Here is a 13,120-nt window from a genome sequence, read left to right as displayed (position 1 = left end):
GACCATTCCTCGTCAATCTTGGTGACCTCCCTGTCGAGGTGGCAGCGACGCCTTGCCACCATCTTCGCCATGGTGACAAACCAGTCGAGAGCCCAGACCGCCGCCAGGTCCGAGTCGTTGTGGACCCAAGCCGACGTCGTCCGACTTGGCGAACACAAAGAGGCAGGCCGCATTGGGCTACTCCTGCCGCGCCACACTCCTCGCCACCTCTGTCCTCGGACTACGGCGACATAGAGGCGTCGTTGTCACCTAAGTAGTGGAGGGTGCTCCCGCATGCCTTTACGACCGCGGGCGGTAGCTCCTCCTTGATGAGTCGGTTGCGTTAGGGCGATGACGCCGGCCAATTGACCTGGGCATACCGACTATGCGAGAGTGACGCCGTCTAATCCTTCATGCGGCGCCTGATTTGGATGCCGCAATTGCTTGGTGGGGACGCTGGCTCCTTCTTCATGTGGGGCCCGATGTGGACGCCGCAATTGTGTGGGGAGGTTGATTCCTCCTCCATGCGGCGGAGAGGGGATGTCAGTTTCTGCTTGACATAGTTGCATGGAAAGTGCAACTCCTCCTTGACAACACGCGGCGGCGACGGCGGCGCCGGACCATGCTCCTAGGGCGATCGCTCCGTCAGTAACTTGCTGTGATGGACGAACTCCTCGTCTATCACCGCGGTCTCTAAGAGGAGGCGCTGCTACTATGGAGCGACTCCTACAACTCCCGTTGGAGAGGTTGCTGCTGCTGCGACGCCTGGTCCTCCTCGTCATCGGAGGAGATGATGATCACCTCTTTGCCGGAGCAGCCGACGGCCGCAGTAGCGCCACGATCCATAGGAAGATCTGAAGTCGCCGATGCCGCCTTCAAGCACAGAGAACCAAGACTTGTGCATGGTTGGATGGGGACAGGGAAGGGGAGGAGGAGTTCAGACAACCAGATGAGCGGGGAGGTGTGGATGTCAGTGTCACAGGAGAATGGGTTATATAGGCGCGACCAAGCCAGGCGAACGGACGGTCAACCCGCTTCAATGCAACGCAGCGGCCAGAATTGGTTTCTAGGGAAAACGCGTCTGCATAGAAGCAAGGACGCCTGTCTGGTCGCGTCGCTCAACACCGCCCTCCTGTCCAGTCACCTCGCTCTGCATCAATGTCAGCCGATGCGGCTCACCTCGGAAGATGCAAAACAAAAGATGCTTTGCATATTCATCAAAGTACTTATATAAGAACCCTGGCATTCTATAGAACTCATTCTCCTCGTCATTTGTAATTGGGACACCATAAGGAGAAAAGAAGAGTGATGGTATCACATAACCCCACTACTTGTCCTTGTCATTGTAGATGTCGTTGGAGCCACTAGCTTCTTCTTATTCTTCTATGTCAACCTGCTTTTTGACGTCTTCATCACTTGAGAAATGATCATAGTACCCTTCAAGACAAATTGTATCATCCTCGGACCCATCCAAATTTTCTCTCCTTTGCAGCGACGCTCTCATGGACCAAATAGATAGCCATCTTGAATCATTCACTTGACTTGAACATCCGCTCGCTAGTGACATTGTCCTACTTCATGAAGGACTTTTGAGTTCTGTAGGAAAAACTCTTCTTCCTTCTAGCTATACGAGGAAGCATACGAGGTCCACCATCCTCCATAGCACCTTAGCAATGACACTTATCGCCTACACTTGGCCTTAGCGGAGAACCACCTTGAGGGTAGGATCTAGAATGGTATCTTCTTGAGGAGTGAATAGCATAAAATTACCACAATTCGCGTTAAGGTTCCAAAAAACTACAAGAAATTTGTTTTTGACTAGTAACTACCAGAATCGGCATCGACTGTTTTAAAAAACTCAAATGGGCCGGTGTTTTACTATTGATCGCGATTATGATAGGTCTGGCCCGCACCTAAACGAACCATCTGTTTGACCATTTGTTTGATCATTAGCTGACATGTGGGCTCCACATGGCATTGTCTCTTGCTCATATTTTAATTTATTTATTAAGAAAGCAATCAAGCCCCTGTAAATGTTCTAAAATGCAATTTGATCCTTGCAAATATTTCAAAAAAGCAATCAGGTCCCTGCAAACGTATTTTGAAAAGTAATCAGGCCCCTGCCATGGCCGTGCTCCAAATCGTGCTCCTCCGGCCATGCTTGTCGTTACTGCAGCCGTGCTGAGGGTGGCCGCGATGGGAGCATCTCAGCAGCCAGCTCCTAGCTGTGTTGTGGGTGGCCGCGACGAGAGCATATCGGCAGCCAACTCCTGGTCCTGTTGCAGGCGGCCGCATCGGCCAACCCCAGTAGCCACCACCCCACCGGTGAAACCCTCTGCTTGCATCCATGGTCCTAATCAGGGGCAGCCATGTCGTGGAAGTCAGGGTGAGAGAGGAGCTCAGACCATGAGGTGGGCCGCATGCAGGGGTCCAACGGTGTGGGTGGCGGTGTAGGCGGCTGCCACTGTCGGGGCTCTTCGGGTGATCGTATGGACCACCGCATCCAGCAGCTCGCTGCCTCAGGGACGCCTTGTCCGCCTATAGGGTGGGCATGGGGAGGGGAGCAGGTCACTAGCGTGGTGGGCACGCGATGGGAGAGAGAGGGTCGCCGACAAGGTGATGAGCAGAGAGATAGTTCAGGGGAGAAGAGGGGAGAAATAAAGAGAAGAGAAAAGAGAGAAAGATACACTACCATGTGGGCCCCACATATCATCTAACGGTCAAATATACGATTTGTTTAGGCCTGGGCCCAACCTGTCATAATCACGATCAATAGTAAAAACACCTACCAATCTGTTTTTTTGAAACAGGTGACGCTGATTCTGGTAGTTATTTGTCAAAACCAAATTCTTTGAAGTTTTTTGGAACCCTAACGCAAATGATGATAGTTTTATTCTATTCACTCCTTGAGCATATGGTTTAACATGTTGATGCTTGGCAATGGGAAATGTGGACACGATGCTTGGTGCAAAGGAGGGATAGATGAAAGCCTGAGTCCTAGGGTGCATACGTGGGACCCCTCTTGCTTCCCATATCATATCCTTGTAGAGAAAATCGTGAGATCTAGCTTCTTTGCATTTATTGGCTTGAGATACTTGAAGATGTTGATCATGTGACCTATGTCCGGTGAATCATCACACACGTTGTAACAAATAATTTTGAAGAGAATCTTGTTTGTCACACCATAAGGCATACATATGTGTAGGGAAACCAATCATGTGTGCACCTTAAGGATAGAAAAAATCAATGATCTCATCAAGCTTCGCAACATCGTGACTGTGTGTTTTGATTCCATGATCAACATTAGATGCTTGCTATCATAGTTGAGCACTTGAGAAAAGAAAGACAATGGTTGCTTTTTGACCAAGTGGTGGCCAACAATAAACAATATTGCTATCTTTTCATGATGGTTGAAGTGGACAGTGGCAAAAGATTGACGCACAAGCTTGTGGCAATAATCTTGCTGGAAATCCATGACCTTAAAAACATCAAGCTTGGGGCTTGACACAGTCGATGAGGTCCATGGTGGAGAGCGCCATGCTGACATGCCTTGGAACTTGTTAGGCCTTGTACAATGCAAGACACTTAGGGAAGGTTCTTAGAGAAATAACGAGTCTTTCTTTAAGCACCGGTACTTATTTGTAGAGGGTAGACGCTTAATTAGGCGTCTCTCCTATAGAAATAGGCACTAGTGCTTCGAAAAAACCCGGTTTATTTTTCTAAGAACATAGCATTGTACAAGGTCTTAGGAGGATCACGCGATGTGGCTTAAACTGTGCCGATCTACGAAGGCTACAACGATGGCCAGATCGAAGACCAGCTTATGTCCAGGTGTCCCATTCTCCCATAGAAAAGGAGTGAAGGAGGTGTTCTAATTCTTGCAAGCATGATGATGCTTCCCCTAACCTGCATACAATGTGTTATCCAATGGTGTGGACGTTATTTGAGCTCTCTTAGTGCCAGGATCCGGCTAGGGAGATGCCGTCGACCAGTAGAAAGGTTGATCATAGTCAAAAATGAGTGAAAAGTTTGTGTGCTCGCCAGGTGAAATCCATGGCCTTCCTTCCCTAGGGAAGATCAAACAATGTTAGTGTCTGAGTGTTGTGCCCTTGATGAAGATGTTGGCTCGAATCTTAGTTTCACGGATGTAAAATCCTAGATTCGACCTTTGGTTGAACTCCTCAACACTGCCGCATGTACAACGACCCCTTGTTGAAAGATTTGTCTAGGAGCAGCTTACTTTTCATTTAATCTAGTCACACGTCGTAGGGTTTGTGGTAGAATTGTGAAGAAAATCTTGCCAGGCAAATCCATGTTGGATTGTTTTAAGTTTTTATTTCTTTTAGAGTCAGTTAGTTCAACATCAACCTTAGGCTTTGCTTGATATTATTAAATAAGAGCTCTTCTAACGTGGCCCCTCTTACCTCACATGAGGTAAGAGAAGAATTGAATCATAGTCATTCATTGATGAAGGCTACTTTTGGCTATCTAAACATGGTAGCTTACTAAAAAAAATATAGAAACAGTTGTAATCGATTTTTATTCTTTTCCAACTGAGACTTTCATATATAATATGCAAGTACAAAGTACACTATGAGCATAATGTACATAAGTTCTTCACCTTATGCTTTGAAATATATTTTATTTTCATTTGTACATTGCACTTTAAATAAGAATTATGCTCATGAAACTAAACATCCAAAGGATAAAGATTTAAAAGCTAGTTCAATTCTTCAAACACAAACTGTACTTTATAGTCAAAAAACATAAACTGTATTTATTGTACTTTAATATGCGTGATGTATCTTATAGGAAAATGAACATAAAATAGTTGGTTTGGGTCACATATATGTCTTACATTTGACACGAGATAATTTTCTTAAATTGCTAGATCGAATAATAATAAATTGAATTTTGTACTCAGAGCACACATGTATATCTTAGACTTGTATTCCTAACAAATGGCATTGTATCACCTGAATACGGCATCGCTTGTGCATCGTGTCATCACCGGCCGCCCGATCTAATCCTTGATCTTGTGTGCGTAGACCCTTATTTTGCAAAAAAAATGTCCAGCTACACCCGCGTAGTTGTGTATATTTTGCAAAAAAAGGGGAAGCTAGATCTTCTACTTCCCTACTCCTGACCATTCTTCTTGCAATCTCAAATCATTCTCGCGACCTATATCCCAACGATAACCACAACGACATGCATATGCCTGAACAATCAACATGTTCTTTATGTTGTAGTGTGATACGTCTCCAACGTATTTACAATTTTTTATTGTTCCATGCTATTATATTACCTGCTTTGGATGTTTATGGGCTTTACTATACACTTTTATATCATTTTTGGGACTAACCTATTAACCGGAGGCCCAACCCAAATTGTTGTTTTCTTGCCTTCAGAGTTTCGAAGAAAAGAAATATCAAACGGAGTCCAAACGGAATGAAACCTTTGGGAGAGCTATTTTTGCAACGGAAGCAATCCAGGAGACTTGGAGTAGACGTCAGGGAAGCTTCGAGGAAGCCACAAGGCAGGGAGGCGCGCCCTGCCCCCTGGGCGCGCCCCCACCCTCATGGGCCCCTCGTGGCTCCCCTGACCGACTTTTTTCGCCTATATATATCCATATACCCTAAAAACATCAGAGAGCACCATAGATTGAGAGTTCCACTGCCGAATCGGGACCCTGTTCCGGCACCCTGCCGGAGGGGGGATCCCTCATCGGTGGCCATCTTCATCATCCCGGTGCTCTCCATGATGAGGAGGGAGTAGTTCACCCTCGAGGCTGAGGGTATGTACCAATAGCTATGTGTTTGATCTCTCTCTCTCTCTCTCTCGTGTTCTTGAGGTGATACGATCTTGATGTATCGCGAGCTTTGCTATTATAGTTGGATCTTATGATGTTTCTCCCCCTCTACTCTCTTGTAATGGATTGAGTTTTCTCTTTGAAGTTATCTTATCGGATTGAGTGTTTAAGGATTTGAGAACACTTGATGTATGTCTTGTCGTGCTTATCTGTGGTGAAAATGGGATATTCACGTGACCTACTTGATGTATGTTTTGGTGATCAACTTGCGGGTTCAATGAACTTATGCATAGGGGTTGGCACACGTTTTCGTCTTGACTCTCCGGTAGAAACTTTGGGGCACTCTTTGAAGTACTTTGTGTTGGTTGAATAGATGAATCTGAGATTGTGTGTGGCATATCGTATAATCATGTCCACGGATAGTTTAGGTGTCATTGGAGTATCTAGGTGACATTAGGGTTTTGGTTGATTTGTGTCTTAAGGTGTTATTCTAGTACGAACTCTATGATAGATCGAACGGAAAGAATAGCTTCGTGTTATTTTACTACGGACTCTTGAATAGATCGATCATAAAGGATAACTTTGAGATGGTTTCGTACCCTACCATAATCTCTTCGTTTGTTCTCCGCTATTAGTGACTTTGGAGTGACTCTTTGTTGCATGTTGAGGGATAGTTATATGATCCAATTATGTTATTTTTGTTGAGAGAACTTGCACTAGTGAAAGTATGAACCTTAGACCTTGTTTCCTGGCATTGCAATACCGTTTGTGCTCACTTTTATCATTAGTTACCTTACTGTTTTTATATTTTCAGATTACAAAAACCTATATTGTACTTTCTTCGCCGAACTAGTGCACCTATACAATTCACTATTGTATTGGGTGTGTTGGGACACAAGAGACTCTCTGTTATTAGTTGCAGGGTTGCTTGAGAGAGACCATCTTCATCCTGTGCCTCCCACGGATTGATAAATCTCAGGTCATCCACTTGAGGGAAATTTGCTACTATCCTACAAACCTCTGTACTTGGAGGCCCAACAACGTTTACAAGGAGAAGGTTGCATAGTAGACATCAAGCTCTTTTCTGGCGCCGTTGCCGGGGAGGTGAGTGATTGAAGGTATATCTTTAGATCTTGCAATTGAATCTTTTTTTTCTTGTTTTATCACTAGTTTAGTCTATAAAAGGAAAATTACAAAAAAATGGAATTGAGTTTGCCTCATATGCTTCATCTTTTTAATATCTTTCGTGAGAATGATGGAAAGGAAAATTGTACTCAAGTGCTAGAAGAAGAAGTCTATAAAATGTTTGGCACTAAATCTTTGAATGATGAGAATGATTGCAATGTTGTTAGTATGAATTCTTTGAATACCCATGATGCTAATGATATGCAAAGCCACAAGCTTGGGGATGCTATGTTTGATGAAGATGATATGTTTAGTCCCCCAAGTTTTGATGAGCAACTTTATTATGATGAAAGCATGCCTCCTATTTATGATGATTATTGTGATGACACATATGCTATAAAGAATAAAGATAAACATGAAACTTGCCATCATGATTTTAATTTTCAATTGGATTATGCTTCACATGATAGTTATTTTGTTGAGTTTGCTCCCACTACTATTCATGAGAACAAATTTGCTTATGTGGAGAGTAGTAAAATTTCTATGCTTGTGCATCATGAAGATAATGATTTATGTGATGGTTATATTGTTGAATTCATTCATGATGCTACTGAAAATTATTATGAGAGAGGAACATGTGTTCTTACATATTGCAATAATATCAAGTTTCCTCTCTATGTGTTGAAATTTTTGAAGTTGCACTTGTTTTGCCTTCCTATGCAAGTTGATTCTCGTTCCCATAAATTGTTTGCTCACAAAATCCCTTTGCATAGGAAGTGGGTTAGACTTAAATGTGCTAGTCATATTCTTCACGATACTCTTTTTATGTTTCAATTCTTATCTTTTATGTGAGCATCATTGAAATCGCCATGCCTAGCTAAAAAGGCGTTAAAGAAAAGCGCTTGTTGGGAGACAATCCAATATTTACCTTTACTGTTTTTGTGTGTTCACATGATTATGCTACTGTAGTAATCATGTTTTATAGCTTTTGTTTCAATAAAGTGCCAAGTAAGACCTTTAGGATAGTTTACAGTGATAGTTGTGTTGATCCTGCTGAAAATCAGAAACTTTTGCACCCAGTAAATTAGTTTTGATAATTCATAGAAACGAGATTTTGATCTGTTTATTTTTGATATGGATTGGTAAGTAAATTTCTCAGGTTTTCATAATTTGGTAGAATTTTTGGAGTTACAGAAGTATTCGAATGATACAGATTACTACAGACTGTTCTGTTTTTGACAGATTCTGTTTTCATTGTGTTGTTTGCTTATTTTGATGAATCTATGAGTAATATCTGAGGGTATGAACCATAGAGAAGTTGGAATACAGTAGATATTACATCAATATGAATTTAGAATGAGTTCATAACAGTACCCAAGTGGTGATTTATTTTCTTATACTAACAGAGCTTACGAGTTTTCTGTTGAGTTTTGTGTTGTGAAGTTTTCAAGTTTTGGGTAAAGATTCGATGGGCTATGGAATAAGGAGTGGCAAGAGCCTAAGCTTAGGGATGCACAAGGCACCCCAAGTTAATATTCAAGGGCAACCGAGAGCCTAAGCTTGGGGATGCCCCTCTTTCGTCTTCGTCTATCGGTAACTTTACTTAGAGCTATATTTTTATTCACCACATGATATGTGTTCTGCTTGGAGAGTCTTGTATGATATGAGTTCTTGCTTTTTAGTTTACCACAATCATCCTTGCTGTACTCACCTTTTGGGAGAGACACACATGATTCGGAATTTATTAGAATACTCTATCTGCTTCACCTATATCTTTTGAGCTAGGCAATTTTGCTCTAGTGCTTCACTTATATCTTTTTAGAGCACGACGGTGGCTTTATTTTGTAGAAATTATTGATCTCTCATGCTTCACTTATATTATTTTGAGAGTCTTTTAGAACAGCATGGTATTTGCTACGGTTATAAAATTGGTCCTAGAATGATGGTCATCCAAGTTGGGTATAATAAAAACTATCATAGAAAGTGCATTAAACACTATGATCAATTTGATGCTTGATAATTGTTTTGAGATATAAAGGTGGTAATGTTAGAGTCATGCTAGTTGGGTAATTATGAAACTGAGAGATACTTGTGTTAAAGTTGGCAAGTCCCGTAGCCTGCACGTATGGTAAAAGTTGTGTAACAAATTTGTTGCATGGGGTGCTCTTTTGATTGCCTTCCTTATGTGTGAAGGTCGGGCTCGTGCGGTGGTTAACTCCTACCAACCCTTCCCCTAGGAGCATGCATAGTAGTATTTTGCTTCGAGGGCTAATAAACTTTTGCAATAAGTATATGAGTTCTTTATGACTATTATGAGTCCATGGATTATACGCACTCTCACCCTTCCACCATTGCTAGCCTCTTTTGTGCCGTGCCACTTTCGCCGATATCATACACCCACCATTTACCTTCCTCAAAACAGCCACCATACCTACCTATTATGACATTTCCATAGCCATTCCAAGATATATTTCCATGCAACTTTCCACCGTTCCGTTTATTATGACATGCTCCATCATTGTCATATTGCTTTTGCATGATCATGTAGTTGACATCGTATTTGTGGCAAGGCCACCTTCATAATTCTTTCGCATATGTCACTCTTGATTCATTGCATATCCCAGTACACCACCGGAGGCATTCACATAGAGTCATATTTTGTTCTAAGTGTTGAGTTGTAATTCTTGAGTTGTAAATCAATAAAAGTGTGATGATCTTCATTATTAGAGCATTGTCCCAAGTGAGGAAAGGATGATGGAGACTATGATTCCCCCACAAGTCGGGATGAGACTTTAGAATTTATAAAAATAAAAGAGGCCAAAGAAGCCCAAATAAATAAATAAAAGAGGCCAAAGAAGCCCACCAAAAAAACAGAGAAAAGAGATAAGGGACAATGTTACTATCATTTTTCCACACTTGTGCTTCAAAGTAGCACCATGATCTTCATGATAGAGAGTCTCCTATGTTGTCACTTTCATATACTAGTGGGAATTTTTCATTATAGAACTTGGCTTGTATATTCCAATGATGGGCTTCCTCAAAATGCCCTAGGCCTTCGTGAGCAAGCAAGTTGGATGCGCACCCACTAAGTTTCTTTTGTTGAGCTTTCATACATTTATAGCTCTAGTGCATCCGTTGCATGGCAATCCCTACTCACTCACATTGATATCTATTAATGGGCATCTCCATAGCCCTTTGATACGCCTAGTTGATGTGAGACTATCTTCTCCCTTTTTGTATTCTTCACAAGCACCATCCTATTCCACATATAGTGCTATATCCATGGCTTGCGCTCATGTATTGCGTGAGAGTTGAAAAAGCTGAAGCGCATTAAAAAGTATGAACCAATTGCTTGGCTGAAACCGGGGTTGTGCATGATGGGAGTATTTTATGTGATGAAAATGAAGCATAGCCTAACTATATGATTTTGTAGGGATAAGCTTTCTTTGGCTTTGCTATTTTAATAAGACATGATTACTTGTTAGTATACTTGATGTATTACTATTTTTATGTTAATATGAACTTTTATCTTGAATCATTCGGATCTGAACATTCATGCCACATAAAGAAAATTACATTGAGAAATATGTTAGGTAGCATTCCACATCAAAAATTCTGTTTTTATCATTTACCTACTCGAGGACGAGCAGGAATTAAGCTTGAGGCTGCTTGATATGTCTCCAACGTATCTATAATTTTTGATTGTTCCATTCTATTATATTACCTGTTTTGGATGTTTATGGGATTTACTATACACTTTTATATCATTTTTGGGACTAACCTATTAACCGGAGGCCCAGCCCAAATTGTTGTTTTCTTACCTATTTCAATGTTTCGAAGAAAAGGAGTATCAAATGGAGTCCAAACGGAATGAAACCTTCGGGAGAGTTATTTTTGGAATGGAAGCAATCCAGGAGACTTGGAGTAGACGTCGGGGAAGCTTCGAGGAAGCCACGAGGCAGGGACGCGTGCCCTACCCTGGGTGCGCCCCCACCCTCGTGGGTCCCTCGTGGCTCCCCTGACTGACTTCTTTCGCCTATATATATCCATATACCCTAAAAACATTAGAGAGCACCATAGATTGAGAGTTCTGCCACCGCAAGCCTCTGTAGCCACCAAAAACCAATCGGGACCCTGTTTCGTTACCCTGCCGGAGGGGGGATCCCTCACCGATGGCCATCTTCATCATCCCGGCGCTCTCCATGTCGAGTAGGGAGTAGTTCACCCTCGAGGCTGAGGGTATGTACAAGTAGCTATGTGTTTGATCTCTCTCTCTCTCTCTCTCTCTCTCTCTCTCTCTCTCTCTCTCTCGTGTTCTCTCTATGGCACGATCTTGATGTATCGCGAGCTTTGCTATTATAGTTGGATCTTATGATGTTTCTCCCCCTCTACTCTCTTGTAATGGATTGAGTTTTCCCTTTGAAGTTATCTTATTGGATTGAGTCTTTAAGTATTTGAGAACACTTGATGTATGTATTGCCGTGCTTATCTGTGGTGACAATGGGATATTCACGTGATCTACTTGATGTATGTTTTGGTGATCAACTTGCGGGTTCAATGAACTTATGCATAGGGGTTGGCACACGTTTTCGTCTTGACTCTCCGGTAGAAACTATGGGGCACTCTGTGAAGTACTTTGTGTTGGTTGAATAGATGAATCTGAGATTGTGTGATGCATATCGTATAATCATGCCCACGATGAGGTGACATTGGAGTATCTAGGTGACATTAGGGTTTTGGTTGATTTGTGTCTTAAGGTGTTATTCTAGTACGAAATTTATGATAGATCTAACGGAAAGAATAGCTTCGTGTTATTTTACTACGGACTCTTGAATAGATCGATCAGAAAGGATAACTTTGAGGTGGTTTCGCACCCTACCATAATCTCTTCGTTTGTTCTCTGCTATTAGTGACTTTGGAGTGACTCTTTGTTGCATGTTGAGGGATAGTTATATGATCCAATTATGTTATTATTGTTGAGAGAACTTGCACTAGTGAAAGTATGAACCTTAGGCCTTGTTTCCTAGCATTGCAATACCGTTTGTGCTCACTTTTATCATTAGTTACCTTGCTGTTTTTATATTTTCAGATTACAAAAACCTATATCTACCATCCATATTGCACTTGTATCACCATCTCTTTGCCGAACTAGTGCACCTATACAATTCACCATTGTATTGCGTGTGTTGGGGACACAAGAGACTCTTTGTCATTTGGTTGCAAGGTTGCTTGAGAGAGACCATCTTCATCCTACGCCTCCCACAGATTGATAAACCTTAGGTCATCCACTTGAGGGAATTTTGCTATTGTCCTACAAACCTCTGCACTTGGAGGCCCAACAACGTCTACAAGGAGAAGGTTGTGTATTAGACATCATAGTGCTCGTCCTTTATAGTGAATTTGAAGACTTTTTGAAGCTCAAAGTGGGGATGACATTTGAAGGATTGAAGGTTGTGGATGATTTTACAAGTCTTATGCACATCACTCTGGTTTTGGAGAGTTCGTATTGGATAACTGAAGAAGTTAGAAGGAATCAAGTCAAAAAGTGTACAATGATTGATGATCCATTGAACAAAAGGCGTAAGAACATGGATACAAGGCGTGGTTGTGATGCACATTTCTTTGTGAAGTTATGCGACAATAACACTTACAAGATAGAATCATGGGTCGTGTACCACATTAATAGTCTTGTGTTACCTGATAAGCATCATTTGATCAGATAATATTGTCGAGTTAGTGAGAGGCCAAAGAACACATTGTAAACATGCAAAAATAGTAACAAAGCTAGCATGGAGCGAGCCGGGGCCATGACTCCGTCCATGCTGATTTTTTCCTAAAACCACCCTTATATAACATCTGAATTTGTGAAGATAACCTCTGAATTGGTATGTGTGCCCCCCTTCAATGCTCTACATGTTCCATTGGCCCCCTTGTATAAACTTCCTATCTCCATCCCTATGCAGTAAAGCAAACATAGGCACCTGCCAGGCGTACATTCTCCTCCACGTTAGCGAGTGTGGGTTTGTGAATGCTGGATGCAAGAAGAGGGACTTGCAAAACTACTATTGTGGACTCAGATTAAAAATCAAGAATCCAGATGCCCAAAATGTTTATGGAGCAACTAGCTAGAAAGTAGGAAGTTAATTCAACATTTTTTTATGATTTCACTATGAGTGATGAATGAAAGTTGATTTATGTGTTCTAGGC

The sequence above is a fragment of the Triticum aestivum genome, chromosome 5B (genome assembly GCF_018294505.1).
Source record: "Triticum aestivum cultivar Chinese Spring chromosome 5B, IWGSC CS RefSeq v2.1, whole genome shotgun sequence".
Taxonomy (NCBI): Eukaryota; Viridiplantae; Streptophyta; class Magnoliopsida; order Poales; family Poaceae; genus Triticum; species Triticum aestivum.
Note: the sequence above shows the minus strand (reverse complement) of the source record.